Raw genomic sequence first — 25,282 nt, 5'->3', positions numbered from 1 at the left:
CCCTTCCCATGCTGGTGCAGCTGTGGCTGTGCTGTGGGCAGGGGCTGTGCTGCGGGGCTGTGGCAGCGGCTCTCTGGGCTCAGTGGGGGCTCCGACGGCATTTCGTCAAAGCCCGGAGGCCCCCCGCTCATCCGGCATGTTGCGGTGGCCCCTGAGAACATGGGCGCCGGGAAAATGGCCGCCGCACGCTCAGATTCAAATCTCGTCAACGAGATCTCGTCTCCCGAGATCTCGGGGCGAGATCTCAGCAACAAGATCTGAATCTGAGCGTGCGCTGGCTCGGTGGCCATTTTTCCGGCGCCCATGTTCTCGGAGGCCACCGCAACATGCCGGATGAGCGGGGGCCTCTGGGCTTTGACGAAATGCTGTCGGAGCCCCCACTGAGCCCAGAGAGCCGCTGCCACAGCCCCGCAGCACAGCCCCTGCCTGCAGCACAGCCCGGAGCCCAGCCACTGCCCCGGAGCACAGCCCCTGCTCCGGAGCACAGAGCCTCCACCTCTGCCCAAGCACAGAGCACCAGCCTGGGATGGGATTTCCTGGAGGCCAACGCACCAGCCTGGACCACCGAAAGACCCCTGTGACCACTTCTCCACCTGTGCCGATCCCTTCACTGGTAAGCTGAATTCGGACTGTAAGACATACCCCCATTTGAAACATTTTTTTTTTTTTTCCTTATGGTCCGGTGCGTCTTTTAGTCCGAAAAATAGGGTATTTCCCGAAAACTTAAGCGTGAACATCGTACTGTTAAGAGATTTGTGGCTGAATCTGAGCACAGACATGTTTGTGCTGATAAAGGCATAATGAGGAAGGTTTCTGCCAGGCAAGTTCATCCGATTAAGAGAGCAGCTGCTAAAAAGCCATTACAGACCAGCAAACAGATATTTGAAGCTGCTGGTGCCTCTGGAGTCCCTCGAACCTCAAGGTGTAGGATCCTTCAAAGGCTTGCTGTGGTTCATAAACCTACTATTTGGTCACCCCTAAACAGTGTTCACAAGCAGAAACAGTTGCAGTGGGCCCAGACATACATGAAGACTAATTTTGAAACAGTCTTGTTTACTGATGAGTGTCGAGCAACCCTGGGTGGTCCAGATGGGTGGTGCCTGGTGTAGCAGGGCTGACTGTGCTGTGTCTGGTGTAGCAGGGCTGACTGTGCTGTGCCTGGTGTAGCAGGGCTGACTGTGCTGTGCCTGGTGTAGCAGGGCTGACTGTGCTGTGTCTGGTGTAGCAGGGCTGACTGTGCTGTGCCTGGTGTAGCAGGGCTAACTGTGCTGTGCCTGGTGTAGCAGGGCTGACTGTGCTGTGCCTGGTGTAGCAGGGCTGACTGTGCTGTGTCTGGTGTAGCAGGGCTGACTGTGCTGTGTCTGGTGTAGCAGGGCTGACTGTGCTGTGCCTGGTGTAGCAGGGCTAACTGTGCTGTGCCTGGTGTAGCAGGGCTGACTGTGCTGTGCCTGGTGTAGCAGGGCTGTGCTGTGCCTGGTGTAGCAGGGCTGTGCTGTGCTTTGGTGTAGCAGGGCTGACTGTGCTGTGCCTGGTGTAGCAGGGCTAACTGTGCTGTGCCTGGTGTAGCAGGGCTGTGCTGTGCCTGGTGTAGCAGGGCTGACTGTGCTGTGCCTGGTGTAGCAGGGCTAACTGTGCTGTGCCTGGTGTAGCAGGGCTGACTGTGCTGTGCCTGGTGTAGCAGGGCTGTGCTGTGCCTGGTGTAGCAGGGCTGTGCTGTGCCTGGTGTAGCAGGGCTGACTGTGCTGTGCCTGGTGTAGCAGGGCTGACTGTGCTGTGCCTGGTGTAGCAGGGCTGACTGTGCTGTGCCTGGTGTAGCAGGGCTGACTGTGCTGTGCCTAGTGTAGCAGGGCTGTGCTGTGCCTGGTGTAGCAGGGCTGTGCTGTGCCTGGTGTAGCAGGGCTGACTGTGCTGTGCCTGGTGTAGCAGGGCTGACTGTGCTGTGCCTGGTGTAGCAGGGCTGACTGTGCTGTGCCTGGTGTAGCAGGGCTGACTGTGCTGTGTCTGGTGTAGCAGGGCTGACTGTGCTGTGTCTGGTGTAGCAGGGCTGACTGTGCTGTGCCTGGTGTAGCAGGGCTAACTGTGCTGTGCCTGGTGTAGCAGGGCTGACTGTGCTGTGCCTGGTGTAGCAGGGCTGTGCTGTGCCTGGTGTAGCAGGGCTGTGCTGTGCTTTGGTGTAGCAGGGCTGACTGTGCTGTGCCTGGTGTAGCAGGGCTAACTGTGCTGTGCCTGGTGTAGCAGGGCTGTGCTGTGCCTGGTGTAGCAGGGCTGACTGTGCTGTGCCTGGTGTAGCAGGGCTAACTGTGCTGTGCCTGGTGTAGCAGGGCTGACTGTGCTGTGCCTGGTGTAGCAGGGCTGTGCTGTGCCTGGTGTAGCAGGGCTGTGCTGTGCCTGGTGTAGCAGGGCTGACTGTGCTGTGCCTGGTGTAGCAGGGCTGACTGTGCTGTGCCTGGTGTAGCAGGGCTGACTGTGCTGTGCCTGGTGTAGCAGGGCTGTGCTGTGCCTGGTGTAGCAGGGCTGTGCTGTGCCTGGTGTAGCAGGGCTGACTGTGCTGTGCCTGGTGTAGCAGGGCTGACTGTGCTGTGCCTGGTGTAGCAGGGCTGACTGTGCTGTGCCTAGTGTAGCAGGGCTGTGCTGTGCCTGGTGTAGCAGGGCTGTGCTGTGCCTGGTGTAGCAGGGCTGACTGTGCTGTGCCTGGTGTAGCAGGGCTGACTGTGCTGTGCCTGGTGTAGCAGGGCTGACTGTGCTGTGCCTGGTGTAGCAGGGCTGTGCTGTGCCTGGTGTAGCAGGGCTGACTGTGCTGTGCCTGGTGTAGCAGGGCTGACTGTGCTGTGCCTAGTGTAGCAGGGCTGTGCTGTGCCTGGTGTAGCAGGGCTGTGCTGTGCCTGGTGTAGCAGGGCTGACTGTGCTGTGCCTGGTGTAGCAGGGCTGACTGTGCTGTGCCTGGTGTAGCAGGGCTGTGCTGTGCCTGGTGTAGCAGGGCTGACTGTGCTGTGCCTGGTGTAGCAGGGCTGACTGTGCTGTGCCTGGTGTAGCAGGGCTGTGCTGTGCCTGGTGTAGCAGGGCTGACTGTGCTGTGCCTGGTGTAGCAGGGCTGACTGTGCTGTGCCTGGTGTAGCAGGGCTGTGCTGTGCCTGGTGTAGCAGGGCTGACTGTGCTGTGCCTGGTGTAGCAGGGCTGACTGTGCTGTGCCTGGTGTAGCAGGGCTGTGCTGTGCCTGGTGTAGCAGGGCTGACTGTGCTGTGCCTGGTGTAGCAGGGCTGACTGTGCTGTGTCTGGTGTAGCAGGGCTGACTGTGCTGTGTCTGGTGTGGCAGGATAGAATTTGTCACAGGAAAGGACAACCACGCAGAGAGGTGACAGAAGGAAAGAGGGGGCACACTGGCTCCCTCCCGCACATGGATAGTATCTCTCCAGGATATGTTCTCCCTCTTAGTGCACCACAGGCGATCGGTGCAGCGGTTGCTACATCAGAGTCACGGACAGGTGATTGTCACCAAACGATGGTTGCTTGACAACCAGAAACATGGCGCTCATCACGTGACTTGAAGCCTCTCTGCCTCAGGTTGTTGTGCGTGAGCTCACCTTCTGCCTCCGCCTTCCTCTGCTTTCCACCAGTGAGAGGAATGGAAGGGAGTGGGGACAGAGGTTGGAGGCTGGTCATTGGTACCGGTGTTCTGTGGGGCGGGGTTACAGGGAGGGGAGCTATGTGGATGGAGGTGCAGCCCAGTGGCAGGTTGGAGAAGACCGGAGCAGGAGCGCTGGAGGTGAGAGGCGGAAAGGGCTGTGAGGCCGGGGAGAGGGCTGCGGGGTATTGAGGAGTGGAGATGGGACCGGTGCGGCGTGTATTCGTACTGTCACGTGCATAATATTCGGTATTGTAATATTACTCGTCTGTCTGTTATACCATACCGAATCCATCTGCTATATGTTATTCCACCCCGGTCCTGTGTATTACAGCTGTGCTATATGTTATTAGCCCCCTGGTCCTGTGTATTACACCTCTGCTATAGGTTATTAGCCCCCTGGTCCTGTGTAGTACACCTCTGCTATAGGTTATTAGCCCCCTGGTCCTGTGTATTTCACCTCTGCTATAGGTTATTCCTCCTAGGTCCTGTGTGGTACACCTCTGTTATAGGTTATTCCACCTCGGTCCTGTGTATTACAGCTGTGCTATAGGTTATTAGTCCCCTTGTCCTGTGTATTACAGCTGTGCTATAGGTTATTAGCCCCCTGGTCCTGTATATTACACCTCTGCTATAGGTTATTCCACCCCGATCCTGTGTATTACACCTCTGCTATAGGTTATTCCACCTCGGTCCTGTGTATTACAGCTGTGCTATAGGTTATTAGCCCCCTGGTCCTGTGTATTACATCTGTGCTATAGGTTATTAGACCCCCGGCCCTGTGTATTACAGCTGTGCTATAGGTTATTAGTCCCCTTGTCCTGTGTATTACAGCTGTGCTATAGGTTATTAGCCCCCTGGTCCTGTGTATTACATCTGTGCTATAGGTTATTAGACCCCCGGCCCTGTGTATTACAGCTGTGCTATAGGTTATTAGTCCCCTTGTCCTGTGTATTACAGCTGTGCTATAGGTTATTAGCCACCTGGTCCTGTGTATTACAGCTGTGCTATAGGTTATTAGCCCCCTGGTCCTGTGTATTACACTTCTGCTATAGGTTATTCCACCTAGGTCCTGTGTAGTACACCTCTGCTATAGGTTATTAGCCCCCTGGTCCTGTGTATTACAGCTCTGCTGTAGGTTATTCCACCTCGGTCCTGTGTATTACAGCTGTGCTATAGGTTATTAGTCCCCTTGTCCTGTGTATTACAGCTGTGCTATAGGTTATTAGCCCCCTGGTCCTGTGTATTACAGCTGTGCTATAGGTTATTAGTCCCCTTGTCCTGTGTATTACAGCTGTGCTATAGGTTATTAGCCCCCTGGTCCTGTATATTACACCTCTGCTATAGGTTATTCCACCCCGATCCTGTGTATTACACCTCTGCTATAGGTTATTCCACCTCGGTCCTGTGTATTACAGCTGTGCTATAGGTTATTAGCCCCCTGGTCCTGTATATTACAGCTGTGTTATAGGTTATTTACTATCTGGTCCTGTGTATTACAGCTGTGCTATAGGTTATTAGCCCCCTGGTCCTGTGTATTACAGCTGTGCTATAGGTTATTAGCCACCTGGTCCTGTGTATTACAGCTGTGCTATAGGTTATTAGCCCCCTGGTCCTGTGTATTACACCTCTGCTATAGGTTATTCCACCTAGGTCCTGTGTAGTACACCTCTGCTATAGGTTATTAGCCCCCTGGTCCTGTGTATTACAGCTCTGCTGTAGGTTATTCCACCTAGGTCTTGTGTATTACACCTCTGTTATAGGTTATTCCACCTCGGTCCTGTGTATTACAGCTGTGCTATAGGTTATTAGACCCCCGTCCTGTGTAATACACCTGTGCTGTAGGTTATTAGCCCACTGGTCCTGTATATTACAGCTGTGTTATAGGTTATTTAGTATCTGGTCCTGTGTGTTTCACCTCTGCTATAGGTTGTTCCTCCTAGGTCCTGTGTAGTACACCTCTGCTATAGGTTATTAGCCCCCTGGTCCTGTGTATTACACCTCTGCTATAGGTTATTAGCCCCCTGGTCCTGTGTATTTCACCTCTGCTATAGGTTATTAGCCCCCTGGTCCTGTGTATTACATCTGTGCTATAGGTTATTAGACCCCCGGCCCTGCGTATTACAGCTGTGCTATAGGTTATTAGTCCCCTTGTCCTGTGTATTACAGCTGTGCTATAGGTTATTAGCCCCCTGGTCCTGTATATTACACCTCTGCTATAGGTTATTCCACCCCGATCCTGTGTATTACACCTCTGCTATAGGTTATTCCACCTCGGTCCTGTGTATTACAGCTGTGCTATAGGTTATTAGACCCCCGTCCTGTGTAATACACCTGTGCTGTAGGTTATTAGCCCCCTGGTCCTGTATATTACAGCTGTGTTATAGTAAATAACCTATCTGGTCCTGTGTATTACAGCTGTGCTATAGGTTATTAGCCCCCTGGTCCTGTGTATTTCACCTCTGCTATAGGTTATTCCTCCTAGGTCCTGTGTAGTACACCTCTGCTATAGGTTATTAGCCCCCTGGTCCTGTGTATTACACCTCGGTCCTCTGCTATAGATTATTAGCCCCCTGGTCCTGTGTATTTCACCTCTGCTATAGGTTATTCCTCCTAGGTCCTGTGTAGTACACCTCTGTTATAGGTTATTCCACCTCGGTCCTGTGTATTACAGCTGTGCTATAAGTTATTAGCCCCCTGGTCCTGTGTATTACATCTGTGCTATAGGTTATTAGACCCCCGGCCCTGTGTATTACAGCTGTGCTATAGGTTATTAGTCCCCTTGTCCTGTGTATTACAGCTGTGCTATAGGTTATTAGCCACCTGGTCCTGTGTATTACAGCTGTGTTATAGGTTATTAGCCACCTGGTCCTGTGTATTACAGCTGTGCTATAGGTTATTAGCCCCCTGGTCCTGTGTATTACACTTCTGCTATAGGTTATTCCACCTAGGTCCTGTGTAGTACACCTCTGCTATAGGTTATTAGCCCCCTGGTCCTGTGTATTACAGCTCTGCTGTAGGTTATTCCACCTCGGTCCTGTGTATTACAGCTGTGCTATAGGTTATTAGTCCCCTTGTCCTGTGTATTACAGCTGTGCTATAGGTTATTAGCCCCCTGGTCCTGTGTATTACAGCTGTGCTATAGGTTATTAGTCCCCTTGTCCTGTGTATTACAGCTGTGCTATAGGTTATTAGCCCCCTGGTCCTGTATATTACACCTCTGCTATCGGTTATTCCACCTCGGTCCTGTGTATTACAGCTGTGCTATAGGTTATTAGACCCCCGTCCTGTGTAATACACCTGTGCTGTAGGTTATTAGCCCCCTGGTCCTGTATATTACAGCTGTGTTATAGGTTATTTACTATCTGGTCCTGTGTATTACAGCTGTGCTATAGGTTATTAGCCCCCTGGTCCTGTGTATTACACCTCTGCTATAGGTTATTCCACCCCTGTTCTGTGTATTACACCTCTGCTATAGGTTACTCCACTACGGTCCTGTGTATTACAGCTGTGCTATAGGTTATTAGGCCCTTGGTCCTCTGTATTACACTTCTGCTATAGGTTCTTCCACCCCGCTCCTGTGTATTACATCTCTGCTATATGTTATTCCACCAGGATCCTGTGTATTACACCTCTGCTATAGGTTATTCCACCCCCCCTGGTCCTATAGTGGTTAGTATGGAAACACAAATTGGCTCACCTGTGGTATATCACAAATTAGAATCACCTCTAATTATTTGTCGGTGCCCATGTGACATGAATGGGCCAATGAATGATGGCTTTGTCACAATGGTGAAGGCAAAGAAGCTGTCTGAGGACATCGGAACTGCAATTATTAGCAATCACAAGACTTCCAAAGGATATAAGGCCATCTTCAAAAACCTTGGTATCCCAGTTTCAGCAGTGTACGATGTTAAGAAGTTTGCCAAGCATGAAACCGTCAAGAACCTCCATGGACGTAGGGGAAAAAGGAAGATTGACAAGAGCTGTCTTTGAAGGTTGGTGCGAATGGTGTAAAAAAAAAAAACAAAAAAAAACCCACATCAAACATCCAATGACATGAAGGCCAACCTGGAACAGTCTGGGGTTATGGTTTAAACAAGTACCATACGCCGCACGCTAATCCAAGCAGGACTTTATGGGCGAAGGTCAAGGACGAAACCATTGCTGGAGAAAACGCATAAAAAGGAACAACCGATCTTTGCCAAAGAGTACCTGTGATGGTGTGATATGCTATGTGGGTATCATTTTTGTGTATATTTCTATTTAATTTATTTTCTCTGACGCCCATGACGGCACCACGGAGAGAGGGGATCCACCCACCAAGGACAGGAAACCTACAGATAAAAAGGCGGTACCACTCTCCCGCATCAGTTGGTTTCCTGTCCTTGATGGGAGACCTACAGCTTACCAACAGGAAGACATCGTTGGATTCCGGGGCCAATCAGTCCGACTCGGGCAGCTTTGGTCCCCCGGCCTCGGCTGGTGTGGTGACCCGAAGCGCCAACGCTGGGGCTAGTGGGCCTCTAGGGTGTGCGGGGGAAGTGGCATGGAGTTCGCGGCCACCTCCTCGGGTAAGATGCTGCAGCAGCGATAAACATCCAGGGGGGTCCCTCTGTGGTTGCGGGGAGAGTGGCACTCTCCCTCCTGAAGCGTGAGCCTGCAAGCTGCAAAAGCCGGGGCCTCCGGTGTGCAGCGTGAAAAAAAAAAAAAAAAAGCCGCATGCTGCCTCTCCCAGAATCTTCAGAGAATGCCGGAGCTGAGCCCGGGGCTGAAACCCTCCTAGGGGGGTCCCTCAGCCACAGAGACCAGTGAGCGGACAAGGCTCTTGGGTGGAGCCGCTTCCTCCCGCAGTGGAGGCACTCTGCGCCAACACCGGCTGGCAAGCCACTGCGGCTTCTGTTGCCAGGCCAGACTGATCCAGGCGGCGGGGGTTCCCTGCCTCGGCTGGCGTGGTATCCTGAGGCACCACTGCTGGGGCAGTGGGCCTTTAGGGTGTGTGGGGAGAGGCGGCAAAGAGGAACGAGACAGGCAACAGGCTGGTTTTCTGGATCTCATGGGCCCATATGACCCAAAACTGGTCCCGCCAAATTCAGGTGACAGGTTCCCTTTAAGTTAGTTGCATGTCTTGTCTGCGCGGAGCCTTATGATTGGACTTCAGAGTGACTTTTGGAAGCATGTTTTTCATTTTTTTTTTTGTTTTTTTTGTTTTTTTGTTTTTTTGTTTGATAAACAGGTGTCTCACTTTTCTTTGCAACTTAACTACTCTATGCCTTGGGAGGACACATGGTGTTGATGGAGCACTTTGTCTCCATGAAGACTGCCCTTCAGCTGCGGCTCATTAGTTAGCTCCTTCGGGTGGGGTCAGTCTGACAAATGAGATGTACTATTCAGAGTGGAGGCTTAGGCTACTTTCACACTAGCGTTTTTTGTCCTCCGTCGCAATGCGTCGTTTTGGTCAAAAAACGCATCCTGCAAAAGTGCTTACAGGATGCGTTTTTTGTCCATAGACTAACATTAACGATGCATTGCGACGAATTGACACACGTCGCAACCGTCGTGCGACGGTTGTGCCGTGTTGTTGCGGACCATCGGCTGCAAAAAACGCTACATGTAACGTTTTTTGCTGCCGACGATCCCCACCTCCCCGCACTTCCCCGCACTTCACAATGGGGCAGCGGATGCGCTGGAAAAATGCATCCGCTGCCCCCGTTGTGCGGCGCAGAGAACGCTGAAAGTAGCCTTATCCGGATCTCTGAGAAATTGCTCTTTTGCTTGTAACTGTGGGCCTGTTTGGCATCTTCAAGCATGACTGTAGCTCTATGCATTATATTGCGTGCCTCTGTGTATCATATTGCATCATAGTGCTTCTATGCATTATATTGCATGCCTCTGTGCATCATAGTGCCTCTATGCATTATATTGCGTGCCTCTGTGTATTATATTGCATCATAGTGCTTCTATGCATTATATTGAGTGCAACATGTTGCATCATGGTGCCTCTATGCATCGTATTGAGTGCCCCTGTGTGTCATATTGCATCAGGGTGCCTCTATGCATCATACTAAGTGCCTCTGTGCGTCATATTGCATCATAGTGCTTCTATGCATTATATGGCATGTCTCTGTCTATCATATTGCATCATAGTGCTTTTATGAATTATATTGCATGCCTCTATGTATCATATTGCATCATGGTGCCTCTATGCATTATATTGCGTGCCTCTACATCATATTGCATCATAGTGCCTCTATGCATTATATTGCGTGCCTCTACATCATATTGCATCATAATATTTCTATTCATTATATTGAGTGCAACATGTTGCATCATAGTACCTCTAGGCATCATATTGAGTGCCTCTGCGCGTATTGCATCATAGTGCCTCTATGCATCATACTGAGTGCATCTGTGCTTCATATTGCATCATTGTGCCTCTATGCATCATATTGAGAGCCTCTGTGCATCATAGTACCTTTATGCATCATATTGAGTGCCTCTGTGCTTCATATTGCATCAGTGCCTCTATGCATCATATTGAGTGCCGCTGTGCATCATGTTGCATTATAGTGCCTTTATGCATCATATTGAGTACCTCTGCTTCATATTGCATTATTGTGCTTCTATGCATCATATTGAGTGCCTCTGTGTATCATATTGCATCATAGTGCTTCTATGCATTATATTGCATGCCTCTGTGCATCATAGTGCCTCTATGCATTATATTGCGTGCCTCTGTGCATCATATTGCATCATAGTGCTTCACAGTGCCTCTATGCATCATGTTGCATCGTATTGCATCATGTCGCATCATAGTGCTTCATATTGCGTTTATGCATTGTATTGCATCGTGGTGCTTTTTTGCTTCATATTGCATCAGGGCTTCATAGCGCCTCTGCATCAAAATGTGTGCTTACGGGCATCTTATTGCATCATATTGCTTCTGTGCCCCTGTGCCTCAGGGGGTATCATTAGTGTCATAGTGCCTCTGTGCTTCATAGTACTTCGGGCTTGGTGCCTTTTTTTGCCTCTGGGTTAGACCTTCCTACTTTTATTAGTCCATGAGCCGGGCCAGATATCGGTACCACCCGGAGTGACTAATTTTCTTTGGTATTTTTAGGTAGATGCATGTCTGTAGTTTATTTTTTGATATGATAGCCCTTACATATACGTAGCTTATTAACCCCTTCAGCCCTAGGCCTATTTGTACCCAAGTGCCTAAGCCAATCTGACCTGTGCCACTTCATGGGCTAATAACTTTGGAACGCTTTCACCTATCCAAGCCATTCTGAGATTGTTTTCTCGTGACATATTGTACTTCACGTCAGTGCTAAATGGGAGTCAATATATTTTACCTTTCTATATAAAAAAATGCTAAATATTCGGAAATTTTGGAAAAATCGGCAATTTTTTAACTTTGAAATTCTCTGCTTTTTACAAAAATACTGATACCCCCCATAATAGTTATTAATTTACACTCCCCACATGTTTACTTCATATTGGCATCATTTTGAAAATGAAACCTTATTGTTTTACGACGTAATAGGGCTTATAGTTTTATGCGCAATTTTTCACATTTACAGCAAAACCCACTTTTCAAAGGACCAAGTCACTTCTGAAGTCACTTTAAGGGGCTTACATAACAGAAACCACCCATAAATTACCCCATTTTGCAAACTACACCCCTCAAGCTGTTCAAAACTCATTTTTAAAAACTGTTAACCCTTTAGGTGTTCCACAGGAATTTTAGCATGAGCCAAGAACCAAATATGACGATATCGGTACCACCCGGAGTGACTAGATGTAGTATTTGTAACAAAATTTAATCCAAGTTATGTAAATACACACTGAACATGTCATGTGCATATATATATATATATATATATATATATATATATATATATATATATATATGTTACTCCATAATATCTTCAACATCGGACTCTGAATCTGACTGTTGTTCTACTGGCTCGTCTTCAGTACCCTTGTTCTGGCATGTCTGTAATCTGCACATGTCTGTGCACTTCAGGCCATTGCTGAGGCAAGTACACTGAGGAAGTTCACATGACCGCACACACTTGCAGGACAGTAGCTGTATAATAGCTTCTGGTGCTGGTGCCCCTTGCATCCACTTGACAACAAGCTTTCCGTCGTTATCTATCATCCAACCGCAGTCTGTTGGGTTTGCAACCCATGGCTGGCTCTGCAGACTTCTCCTCCAGATCGCAGCCTGGTAGTTTGCACGCAGTGCATGCATGAAAAGGCAGTCCTGGCAAGGAGGGAGTTGACTTGACTCTACCACTCCACGTCTGGCACAGAACAGCTGATAACGGAGCCTGTTTACCTCAGTTGTTTGGGTAGTTGGCAGGTACATGTGGCAGGTGATTTCCTGTAACTTCTCAAAAAGTTCGGTAGACACTTCCCATGAACGACCAACTTCCTGAAAGGCATCCTGGTATGTCTTGTTCATCTTCAACTGCTTGAGTGTCGTCATCTTCCCACGGCCAGCGAATGCACTGACGGTGTCACAGCCTGTAAATGCATGCATACCAATCAATGAATCACATACGCTGCCTCCCAATGTTCGGCTCAGAGTGGTGATATCCAGGAATCTTGTCCGGTTCTGTGTACCGCATTTCTGGAACAGGTGGGATGGGATTTTGTGGCACATGCCCAGACACAGGACCATGACATCAGTATCCTCCGAAGTGATGATGACCGACTTGTAACCAGATTCTGCTGCATGAAGAGCATGGAGAAGGAGGCGTGTGTCTGCTTCTTCTTGATTTGACTTAAGGTCAGCAGCCTCTTCCCACTGTTCTTTGGTGATCTTAAAGCAGAGCTGCTCACATGTGACATACAGCTCCTTCTCCTCAAGCTTCTCCCTGTGGTGTTTCGCCTTCCATTCTTCTACCAGAAACTTTATGAGACTTGCCTTGTTGGAGGAACTACTTAGAAGCTTTTTCCACTGCTGGATGTTGTGCCCATGTTGAATGTTCTTGAAATGGATCCCTGTGCCTTCATATCTGTTGACTCTTTCTGTATCTTTGATGGATGTCTCCTTGTAGACGTCAAAGACAATATCAATGCGCTTGCTCTTAGCACCCTCATGGATAGCGCGACTCATTGCTGTGCCTGCTAGCTGGCCAAATGTTGCATTGTTTCCCTTCAGTTTCTGAACCAGGCTCATCCCATCAATGATGGTTGCAGAGGGCTCGGGGATCACTTCTGCAGGACGAGCATTCCTCTCCAACTCCCTTGCGAGGGCAGCCTTGTTGGTCTTGCGGATAGACCCATCACCATTGGCAAGTGCCCATGGCAATGGACCCAGGGGATGAGTCAAGACATCACTCATTTGTAGCTTTCTGTTCTCAGCTACAAGTATCATCTGGCCAAATAGGTTTCTGTCAGCCTTCAAAATTACCTCCTTGCCAAGACCTTGTCTGCGTGTCTTCATTTGGATGTTAGAGAACGTTTTAAGTTTGTTCTTCGTCATCTTGTCATGAAACAATGTAGTTGGCTTATCGGTACCCAAACGCTCATCCTTGAATGTTTGATATGCATCCTCTCCTATACTGTATGCCCCTTGAAGGTCTTTGGCTACATCTGGTGGTGCTACAGTCGCTGTTGACAAACTGATAAGTTCACCATTATGCTCTTTGTTGAAGGGGTTCACCCAACCTGTCTCCAGCAGTTGAACGAAAGATTGGACATCGGCTTCATCTCTTCTAATCCTAGACACCTGTAGGTCTGAATGGCTGAAGTCAGTATATTGTTGGCCTACCAGGGCCCTCAGCTGCCTCAAGTACATACTGCGGTACTCTGATGTCAGGTAGAACCTGGAAACAGCTCCAACTTTGAGGCTGAAGCCTTTTGTGCCCCCTGGTGTCTGGGTGTCTTTGTTGATTGTCTCTTCAATGGTCTGGTCCACAGGAATTCGTCCAAAAGGATTCTTGCTACCGATCTGGACCGAAAAGCCACCTTGCATGAAGTATTCATGGACCTCTGGGTGTTCTATGGGCAGCCGAGACATTGTGGCATAGTAATAGGTTAGGTATCGGGCATAGTTGACCTTGTCATAGGCAAAACACCATGGTATCATCTGTCGGATTGCTCCTAGGTGAAGCATCCAGTTGCCTTCTCTTGAAGCTCGAACCAGGGCCAGCATGGTCTCGACCATGTCCAAGTATGACATCCAGAATGCTGAGAGTTGTTCATTTCTGAGGGTCTCAAGATAAACTTGAAAGAGCTTCAGGGTAAGTGTGCAAGATTCATTATCCAAGAGCTTTTCGAAGGATCCCTGCGACACACTGATGCGAAAGTTTGTGATGTTCTTCAGTGTTTCATCCAGATGGTGAAGGTCCCTTGCATGGTTTTCTTCTAGCCATGGAAGGAAGTTTTTCCATGCAAGCCTCATAAGTGCTTCATAGACCAGCTTGTGTAGTCTCACTGCTCTGTTGTACCTCCGGCCGTCCATCACTCCAGACACTGATCCTTCAGCGATTACACCGGATTCAACACACAGATCTCTAAGGCCTGCATCCTGAAATCTGTTCCCTATGATAGAGAGGAGATTACAGATTGTGTGGAAGACACCCATTCTAATTATAATGTTCTTGAACTTCTCCTGTTTCCAGATAACCTCGGCAGCTTTGGCATAGAGTGCTTGATCAAACACACACACAATTCTGTTAAGCTTCAGGGTCTGCATGATGGCATGTGTTTGCTCCAAGACTTCATTCACAGTGGACATGGCTGTTGCAGGAGCATTGATAGTGGGCAGGTAGCTTACAGTGTCCTGGGCCACTACAATGTCGCTGCGGATTTTTATGTTGAACCCAGTCCAACTGCTGGTGGTCTGATCCTCATGGTCTGACATTCTAGCCAGAAGCCAGATATGGTTTTTGGTTTTTGAATCCTGGACCTCCTTGGTAGTGTTAACATTCGAAGTCTCAATCCTGGGTGGCTCTCCCCGCTGCCCAACATTGTATATCGGTAGCATTAATTCTGTCAGAGTTATGCTTCTTTTCTTCGACTTGGTTACATCTGGCAGGACTTTCTTTGTTCCAGTGAATCCGCCACCCAAAAACCACATAGCGCTCCTTCCGTGTTGAGCTGTGCTGTGTGCCCATACTTTAGTTTACGAGTACATGTGGGGTGTTTCTATAAACTGCAGAATTAGGGTAACCAAGTTTGGGTTTGCCGTTAACCCTTGCTAGGTTGCAGGTAAAATTGGATTACAATGTAATATCTGGAAAAAAAATGAAATTTTGAAATTTCGCCTTCATTCTGCTAAAATTCCTGTGGAACACCTAAAGGGTTAACAGTTTTTAAAAATGAGTTTTGAACAGCTTGAGGGGTGTAGTTTGCAAAATGGGGTAATTTATGGGTGGTTTCTGTTATGTAAGCCCCTTAAAGTGACTTCAGAAGTGACTTGGTCCTTTGAAAAGTGGGTTTTGCTGTAAATGTGAAAAATTGCGCATAAAACTATAAGCCCTATTACGTCGTAAAACAATAAGGTTTCATTTTCAAAATGATGCCAATATGAAGTAAACATGTGGGGAGTGTAAATTAATAACTATTATGGGGGGTATCAGTATTTTTGTAAAAAGCAGAGAATTTCAAAGTTAAAAAATTGCCGATTTTTCCAAAATTTCCGAATATTTAGCATTTTTTTATATAGAAAGGTAAAATATATTGACTCCCATTTAGCACTGACGTGAAGTACAATATGTCACGAGAAAACAATCTCAGAATGGCTTGGATAGGTGAAAGCGTTCCAAAGTTATTAGCCCATGAAGTGGCACAGGTCAGATTGGCTTAGGCACTTGGGTACAAATAGGCCTAGGGCTGAAGGGGTTAATAAGCTACGTATATGTAAGGGCTATCATATCAAAAAATAAACTACAGACATGCATCTACCTAAAAATACCAAAGAGAATTAGTCACTCCGCTTGGTACCGATATCGTCAAATTTGGTTCTTGGCTCATGGACTATATGCCTTGTTGCATGGCTGCACATCGTATCGTTGGCGTATGGAACAGTTTTCTCAACCTATAAAAGGACATACTCCTGTCCTGGGAGCAGAGAATACCAAGAGGTGGAAGGAAAGAATCCTTCCCAATTCCACGTGACAATCAGGCTAGTTTCCTTGATTAACATCCAGTAGACAGATTCTCGTCCCATAAGTCTATTGTATTATGGTTACCAGGGACGGCATGTCTGCCTTTGGTACCTTGTGGCGAATGAGCACCTTCCTGGTGGGAAGAAACCTGCTTTTCTCTAGCCATAGAGTATGGCTTCTCCCTCCTTGGCTGTCTGGGTGGATAAATAACACTGACAAGCTTGCCTTTTAGGATATGTATATGTGTGTAATATCAGTAAAATAGGAGTGATGATCCACGTTTCCCTTTCAGTACTTCTAATGAGAAGGCCAACTCTGGTAATGTCAGGAAATATTAACTGCCGGATTGTGTATTCCTTAGTTACAATAATATCCAACCCTTGCTTGGGGTTTAGACACCTAAGGATTCGGAATAGACGTGATCTCCTAGATGAGTAATGTGTGTACATCCTAATGCTCTGCCATTATCCATGTACTAACTGTTATTGGTTTGATCTTCCCGCAGTCCAGGACCGGAGGCTAGTGCGCACGCGCGGGTTGAGTGCGCGCCCCTATGACGCAAGCAGATGCCGCGGTGCATGACTGGGTAATCCAGTCTGAACAGGCACATGTTGCTTCTCCAAGTCCCCTCCTCGTGGAAATATGGTGCAGGTGGTCGGGGACCGGTACTCTGAGCCCTAATATGTGGCAATGGTCAAAAGGCTGGTCACCCAGACTTCACTGGTGCAACTCCTCAGAATATTAACCATAATATTGATTGTGAATGTTTCCAGGAGTGGAGAAGACCATATAGGAACCACCAAACTGCTGGGTGGGGGGAGGGGGAAACCTGGAGGAACTTCTTTTCAGGTTCCAAGTTAGAAGAGGGAGTTTCCAATAACAGCTGTCTTAGAGTTTCTGACCAAGGGGTTGGAACAGGGGCTAGCCACAAATACTTTAAAAGTTCAAGTCTTGGCTTTAAGGGCCCTGTACAATTACGACCAGGCTGGGAATCGGGGGGGGATATCCAGGTTCATCAGTGTTGGCCAGGTCTAGACCCATCTTCTCTCGGTTTACTTCTCCTTGGGATTTAAACTTGGATCTTACATCCACAGTTCTCCACACACAGTTCTTGGAGGATAGGGTTGTTCACAAAATAGACCCAGCATACCTCCCGAAGGTAGCATCCCAGTTTCATAGAACTCAAAAGATATCTCTTCCCTCCTTCTGTCCCAACCCTAAAAACAAGGAGGAAGAATCCTTACACACACACACACACTAGCTGTCCGGAGATGCCTCATGCATTACATAGAAGCCACCAGAGAGAGTAGGGCGGATGCCTCTCTCTTTGTGTGTTTCAGGGTCCTCGGAAGGGGAAAAAAGCCTCCAAAGCCACTTTGGCGAGAAGGATCACGGATGCCATCAGCCTATCATATTCATCAAGTGGAATGTCCGTCCTGGGAGATGTCAAGGCTCACTCAACGAGAGCAGTAGCAACTTCTTGGGCGGAGAAGGCCGGAGCTTCAATTGAGCAGATATGTAGAGCTGCTACCTGGTCCTCACCATCTACATTCTATAGGCACTATAGATGGGACCTTATCTCCTCTTCAGACCTTACCTTCGGTAAAAGGGTTCTGGAAGCGGTGGTCCCTCCCTGAATGTACAATCTATGCAAATCTCTCCGTGGTGCCGTCATGGGCGTCAGAGAAAAATATAGTTCTTACCGATAACTGTATTTCTCTGAGTCCATGACGGCACCCGTACATTCCCTCCCTTCACTTATGGGTGTGCACACTAACAGTGCCATAGGCTATTTATATGATTAAGTCACGCGGTATCTCAATTAAGTTAAGTAATGTTAAAACTAATACGCTATTCCATAGTCTCCCATCGTTCTCTAGTAAACAACTGATGCGGGAGAGTGGTACCGCCTTTTTATCTGTAGGTTTCCTGTCCTTGGTGGGCGGATCCCCTCTCTCCGTGGTGCCGTCATGGGCTCAGAGAAATACCGTTATCGGTAAGAACTATATTTTTCAGGAGTTATTTGCTAATTGATGAATGGCTGTTGCTGCCATCTGATATCAGCCCCCACAGTACTATATTGTTTGCTAATATGCTAATGACATGTTGACCTAGCTTGTTCAAACAATGAGCCCCTGAGACCTTCCCTCTCCTAACCTGTGAATGAGGAGGGAGGCTTAAAAATATCAGGGAGGTGAGACACAGATCAGTCCTGTGTGGAATGATGATGTGTTCACAGCATCTCAGAGAGAAAGAAGAGTATATGGACTATGCTATCCTCTGTCTGCTGGATTGTTGGACTGTTATCCTGTTACTGAACTGCATTCGGATTCTGGACTATTTTATCCTTTGTGTGGTGGATCGTGTATGGACCTTTCGTATTTTTGCCTAAATAAAGGTCTTGGAATTGTTTACTATGCTCTAGCTCTGTTGATTGTGTGGTACCGGAGAAGGACCCCGTGACAGTACCTTAACAAACCACAATCCTTCTGGGAAAATGTTCTGTGGACAGATGAAACAAAAATAGAGCTTTTTGGCATTGCAAATAAACTGATTGTTTACAGACAATGCAATGAAGCTTATAAGGAAAAGAACACTCTACCAACAATTAAACATGATGGAGGATCCATAATGATGTGGGTTTGCTTTGCTGCATCTGGTACTGGAGGCCTTGACTATATCACAGGAATCATGAAATCAGAGAATTATTAATAGATTTTAGAGTGAAATGACCTACCCAGTGTAAGAAAACTTGGTTTGAGTCAAACACCATGGGTACTCCAGCAAGACAATGACCCAAAGCACAAATCCAAAGGTACACAAGAACGGTTGAAAAAGGAAAAAATGGATTGTTTAAAATGGTCAGCAATGAGTCCTGACCTCAATCCCATTGAAAATCTTAGGGGTGAGCTGAAATCTGCCACTGGGAAAATGAACCCTGCAAACATTTGGGAGAAAATACCAGCAAAAGTGCAAAAGCCTTAGGGTAAGTTCACACAGGACTTTTTTGCTGCGTATTTTTGCTGCTTTTTTATGCTAATTTTCAGCTGCTTATAGGTGCGTTTTTGTTGCATATTTGGTGCGTTTTTTGTGTGTGTTTTTTTCTCTTTTTCCAGGCTAATGTCCTTCGATTTTCAGCAGCAAAAACGCAGCAAATAATGATACCTGCATTTTTGCTGCGTTTTTGCTGCGTTTTTTTCAACACCCATTCAAGTCAAAGGGTGAAAAAACGCAGCAAAAACGCTGAATGAAGTGACATGCTCTATGTAAAAAAAAACGCAGCAAAGCACAAAATACTGATCAAACAAAAAACCAATGTGTGTGCATGAGATTTCTGAAATCTCATAGGCTTTGCTGGTACTGTAAAAAGCAGCTGAAAATTAGCGTAAAAAAAGCAGCAAAAAAGTCCTGTGTAAACTTACCCTTATTGTTGGCTACAAGAAACACTTGAAGGCTGTTATCAGTGCCAAAGGGTGTGCAACCAAGTATTAAATAGGAGTGCCTTTATTGCTGCACATGAAGTTTATTCTGTTTCTTCTTTGAAATTACGACATACCGTACAAGATGAAAAATAATGTTTTATTGTGGTATTACTCTGGACCACTAATCAAAAATCCTGACGATATAACGGATACATTTCCATTTATCTCTGAAGATATTGTACAGTCTATGAAAAAAATGAAGGGGAGCCAATAATGGTGAGCAGCACTGTATATGTTATAACACCCTGGTCCTGTGTATTACACCTGTGCTATAGTTTTAGACCCCTGGTCCTGTGTATTACATCTGTGCTATAGGTTTAGACCCCTCGGTCCTGTGTATTACAGCTGTGCTATAGGTTATTAGACCCCTGGTCCTGTGTATTACATCTGTGCTATAGGTTATTAGACCCCTCGGTCCTGTGTATTACATCTGTGCTATAGGTTATTAGACCCCTCGGTCCTGTGTATTACAGCTGTGCTATAGGTTATTAAACCCCCTGTGCTGTGTATTACAGCTGTGCTATAGGTTATTAGACCCCCGGTCCTGTGTATTACACCTGTTCTATATCTTGTATGTTATTATTTTGCTCTTCCATTGGAGATTTTATATGAACACGTATATATGTTGCGTGTCGCTTTCCTGTCTTGTGTCACTGGGTGCAGGGCCTGTGTTTCGGGTGTCAGTATGTGACGCTGTATATGGCAGTGTCTGCAGTGCCCCCACCTGTCCACTGCACATTCATCAGTACTGCCGCTGATCAATGAGGTACACCTCCCATACTGATGGTTTATTATGTATCCTGTGCAGACGCCATGAAGCCTCCGCTGGCCTGCACATAAGAGGCTGGAGGACGACGTTATACGCTACAGAATATATTGGCGCTATAGATGCAAACCTCAGGAATGAATTACAGGGAGGGAGGCAAGGTTTTGCGTGTCACCTCCCCCTCTGCAGCACATGGAGCGGTTTGCTGCCCCCTATACCTGGCTGACATCATATAGACCCTGTCCCTCTTGTGCACACACCCGGTATGCAGAGTGCAGGGCTGTCATGTCATTCACAAGAAGGAAAGATTCTGCCACATTTTAAAGGGCCGGTGATCCTCATAGTATCCAGCCTATAACAGCATGTTATTTATTCACTTATATAGGGCCGTTAATTCCACAGCTTTACAGACATTATCACTGTCCCCATTGGGGCTCACAATCTAGAATCCCTGTCAGTATGTCTTTAGAGTGTAGGAGGAAACCCATGCAAACACGGGGAGAACATACAAATCCCTTACAGATGTTGTCCTTGGTGGGATTTGAACCAAAGACCCCAGCGCTGCAGTGGAAGTGTAAGGCTATGTGCACACGTTCAGGATTTCTTGCAGAAAATTCCTGAGAAAAACCTGAAATTTTCTGCAAGAAATCTGCATGCGTTTTTGGTGCGGTTTTAGTGCGTTTTTTTCCGGACATTTCCCAATGCATTTTATAGTGGGAAATCCGCAAAAAAAACCCGCAAAATTAATGAACATGCTGCGTTTTTTACCGTGATGTGTTTTTTTCACGGAAAAAAACGCATCATGTGCACAAAAATTGCGGAATTCATTCTAAATGATGGGATGCATATTGTATGCTGTTTTTTTGCTGTTTTATAGCGTTTTTATCGCGAAAAAACACGAAAAAATCAGCAACGTGTGCACACAGCCTTAGGCCAGGTTCACATTGCGTTATCAGCAGCCCGTTCAACACATGCGTGTTAGGAGCACCAGATGTGTCTGGAGGTGGTCCGCATTTGAAATGTGGTTCAGGGGGCGCACTACTTTTCCTGCCACTCAGCCTATTGATTAGCACTGCAGTCAGACAGGCAGGAAGAGGTTAAGAGCCGCTACGAATCAGGCGCTTCCTCTATTGCGTGTCCCAGCAGTGAAACTAATTGCAGTGGAGTGAAACTGGCCCATCCCGTGCCATATGATCCCTCCCAGGAGCGTTCTTCAGGGTGCAGTCACCTTCCTTGTGTGGAGCAGCAGCCGGTCCAGTCTGTCCTGTCGGCCTCACTACTGTGCCTGGGTGTAAGGCCATATTCTCTGACAACAAGTACCTGTCCATGCAATGTTCCCTGACTACTGGCCTTCCCTGACTACTGGCACCCCCTGCCCTCGCCAGCCCCCCTGTGGGCTGGTGAGGGCAGGGGGTGCAGTGAATGTCCGGGTACGCCCCGTGTGGGTCTCTGCTGCGTACGCTTGTATATACAGCACACAAATCTTATGCACTGAAGGGAGCCCTCTGGGTCTGGCTGCAGAGGACGGACTGAAGGGAGCCCTCTGGGTCTGGCTGCAGAGGACGGACTGAAGGGAGCCCTCTGGGTCTGGCTGCAGAGGACGGACTGAAGGGAGCCCTCTGGGTCTGGCTGCAGAGGACGGACTGAAGGGAGCCCTCTGGGTCTGGCTGCAGAGGACGGACTGAAGGGAGCCCTCTGGGTCTGGCTGCAGAGGACGGACTGAAGGGAGCCCTCTGGGTCTGGCTGCAGAGGACGGACTGAAGGGAGCCCTCTGGGTCTGGCTGCAGAGGACGGACTGAAGGGAGCCCTCTGGGTCTGGCTGCAGAGGACGGACTGAAGGGAGCCCTCTGGGTCTGGCTGCAGAGGACGGACTGAAGGGAGCCCTCTGGGTCTGGCTGCAGAGGACGGACTGAAGGGAGCCCTCTGGGTCTGGCTGCAGAGGACGGACTGAAGGGAGCCCTCTGGGTCTGGCTGCAGAGGACGGACTGAAGGGAGCCCTCTGGGTCTGGCTGCAGAGGACGGACTGAAGGGAGCCCTCTGGGTCTGGCTGCAGAGGACGGACTGAAGGGAGCCCTCTGGGTCTGGCTGCACTGGACGGACTGAAGGGAGCCCTCTGGGTCTGGCTGCACTGGACGGACTGAAGGGAGCCCTCTGGGTCTGGCTGCACTGGACGGACTGAAGGGAGCCCTCTGGGTCTGGCTGCACTGGACGGACTGAAGGGAGCCCTCTGGGTCTGGCTGCACTGGACGGACTGAAGGGAGCCCTCTGGGTCTGGCTGCACTGGACGGACTGAAGGGAGCCCTCTGGGTCTGGCTGCACTGGACGGACTGAAGGGAGCCCTCTGGGTCTGGCTGCACTGGACGGACTGAAGGGAGCCCTCTGGGTCTGGCTGCAGAGGACGGACTGAAGGGAGCTCTCTGGGTCTGGCTGCACTGGCCTGACTCCTCTGGGTCTGGCTGCACAGGTCGGACTTGGAATGGCCACGCTTCACCAGATGCCTCTGCTCCATCCTGGTTACTTGTTCAGGGGCCTAGTTATCCATCTACGCTCCCAGCTTATCGTCTCAAGGTAATGTTGCAGTGTAAGGCTATGTGCACGCGTTGCGGATCCACAGCGTGTTTGGATGCGCGGAATTGCATCAAATCTGCAGTGTAGTGCACAAGCAATGTTAGTCAATGTGAAATTTACATTTGGTGTGCACATGCTGCGGACATAAATGCGCGGAATCGCAGCGTTTGATTTTCCGCAGCATGTCAATTGTTTTTACGGATCTGCAGCGTTTCTGCACCCATTGACTTCCATTGTGACAGGCAAATCCGCAGCAAAACCGCAGGTTTAAAAAAGATCTACAGATTTGCTGCGGAGTTGCCTGCGAGAAACGCTGCAGATTGGGAGGAAAGTGAAGTGTGTGGGCAGAGACTGTGTGTGTGTGTGGACGAAGATGTGCAGGTGTGCGGGGCTGTGTGTGCGTGGGTGTTTTGTGTAGGCAGGCATCGTCCCATGGGACTACTAGTCCCTTCCGGCTATGCCTGCTACATTGACAGGTAGCCGGATGATGGGACACACATACAGTAGACACATACACATATAGTACATACAACATACAGTATATACTCACCAATCACCTTGTCCCCGAAGCCCTTGATCACCTGTAAACATTTAAAAATAATAAACCACCATATACTCCCTGATCCGATGTAATAAATTGTGTCCCACGACGATTTCCCATGGAGAGCATCACATCAGCAGATGCGACCGCTCTCCAGGGGCTCCGGGATACAATGACGGAAGGTATCCTTCCGCACTGTATCCCTCCGCCGCTGTGCGTGTGGAGTTCATACTGTCACTTGCGGCACTGCTGTGTGGGAAATTTCTCACACAGCAGGGCCGTAAAGTGAGAGGCCATTGAAGCCTCAGTAATAACATTGCAGGAGCCATTGTCTCCTGTCAGTGTGTCACTGGAGGCCTATAGAACATTACATCTCCTCATGTCACTATTCTATAGGGGAGATCGTCGTGGGACACTCGTTATTAATTGGACTACATCGGACCACAGAGTATACTGTTGGTTTATTATTTTTTGCAGGTGATCGATGGCTTCTGGGAATTGGGCGTGGTTGCAAGTATGGTGAAATTAAAAATATTAAAATACTTTTTTCTGGCTGTGTCTGTAACTCTTTCACTACTATAAGATTAGCAATGGATAAGTATCTTATTGACGCCTCTCCATTACTAACCGGGCTTAATGTCACAATCCAAGCCAGTAAAAGCTAAATATACAGCTGCGGGCTGCTATTCATAGCCTAGGAAGATCCATAGGTATTAACCCTTCCCTGGCTATAAACATCTGCCCCCAGTCGCTGGCTTTCCCCCTCTGGCTCAAAAAAATTGCACGGTAGCCCATGCCAGTTTTTTTTTTTTTTTTTTTTTTTTTTTTAATTAAACAGATATTGTGTTTAAGGCTACTTTCACATTAGTGTCGTTTGACGCACGTCGCAATGCATCATTATGTAGAAAAATCGCATCCTGCAAAGTTGCCCGCAGGTTGCGTTTTTTCTCCATAGACTTTCATTAGCGACGCATTGCGACGGAGTGCCACACGTCGCAACCATCGTGAGACGGTTGCGTTGTGTTTTGGCAGACCGTCGGCACAAAAAAAGTTACATGTAACTTTTTTTTGCACGTCGTGTCCGCCATTTTCGACCGCGCATGCACGGCCGAAACGCCGCTCCCTCCTCCCCGGACATTACAATGGGGCAGCGGAAGTGTTGTAAAGCTGCTTCCGCTGCCCACGTCGGGCATTACTTTCACAACGTGCGTCGGGCCGACGATGGTGTGAAAGAAGCCTAAGGCCGGTGTCACACTTGCGAGAAACTCGCACGAGTCTCGCACCTCAATACACGGCACTATCTAATATCTTTCTATAGATCTGTCTGTCATCTATCTGTGTGTAAACGTTATTCTTCAATGGAGTATGTAAATGAAGAGGTTGGACAAGAAAAGACATCACAATTGTTTTTTTTATTTTTGTTAAATAATAGATCTTTAGGTTACAAACCCTAAAGAGGCTGCCGATGAATGGATGTGCAAATACTTCTTCATTGGGTCATATGTTCTGTTGTGCTGCACAAAATCTCGTCGTTCTCGGCAGCGTCAGTCCTGTTTCCGAAATGTCGATCTGCGCTTGGTTTATGTGCGGTTGTCACTGTAACCTTTTATGGGGTGATTAGATTGTAGTATGGCATAAAGACATCGATCAGCAGAGCTGGCATTTATGGGATCGCTCATCCAGATCATTGCTCCTTGTAAACATACCAGCCAGCAGTGCGCCGCCATATCGTATATGCAGGACCTGCTGCCGATGCTGTGCAAACTGCATGAGGCGAATGATTGTACTGTGATTGTTCTTCCGTACAGTTTCCTCATTTACGACAAGTGCCAGTCACCTTCATCTTTGTGGACTTTGTGTCGCCCTCGTTCTACCAATCATCCCATAAATATGTTAGTGGTCTTCGCTCGTTACCATTGTGTTTTGTTAGTAATACCAGCTTGCATGGTCAGGGGTCATTTGCCAGGATCCCATGTGATCAAGATGATCTGTGCGGCAATACGCCGTTGTATGGAGCAGCTGACAGACAATTTGCTCCATCCTGTCTGTTCGTCCTTCGTCTGCTGTTTTTTTTTATTCCTTCTGTAATGCTAGATTAGGAGCAGATGAACGCCCATTGCAAGTTTCCAGGCGAGGTAGTAAGAACAAGGAGAGCCTGTGTATATTGGTCACACTTCA

At 48.2% G+C, this 25,282-nt stretch overlaps 1 protein-coding gene across 2 annotated transcripts in view; it reads left to right on the top strand.

Moving 5' to 3' along the window:
* Positions 1–3,654: 3,654 nt before the first annotated feature.
* Positions 3,655–25,282, top strand: part of CGN (cingulin) — an 82,528-nt gene continuing 60,900 nt past the window's right edge. The window contains exon 1 of one of the 2 annotated variants that reach the window (XM_077255372.1): positions 3,655–3,763. The gene's annotated coding sequence lies outside the window, so the exon portion shown is untranslated. The remainder of the gene's footprint in view (positions 3,764–25,282) is intronic. The other variant, XM_077255401.1, reaches the window with a different exon arrangement.

This window comes from Ranitomeya variabilis, chromosome 1 (assembly GCF_051348905.1).
Source record: "Ranitomeya variabilis isolate aRanVar5 chromosome 1, aRanVar5.hap1, whole genome shotgun sequence".
NCBI lineage: Eukaryota > Metazoa > Chordata > Amphibia > Anura > Dendrobatidae > Ranitomeya > Ranitomeya variabilis.
The sequence above is the reverse complement of the archived record's forward strand: the minus strand, read 5'-3'. Positions and strand labels throughout refer to the sequence as shown.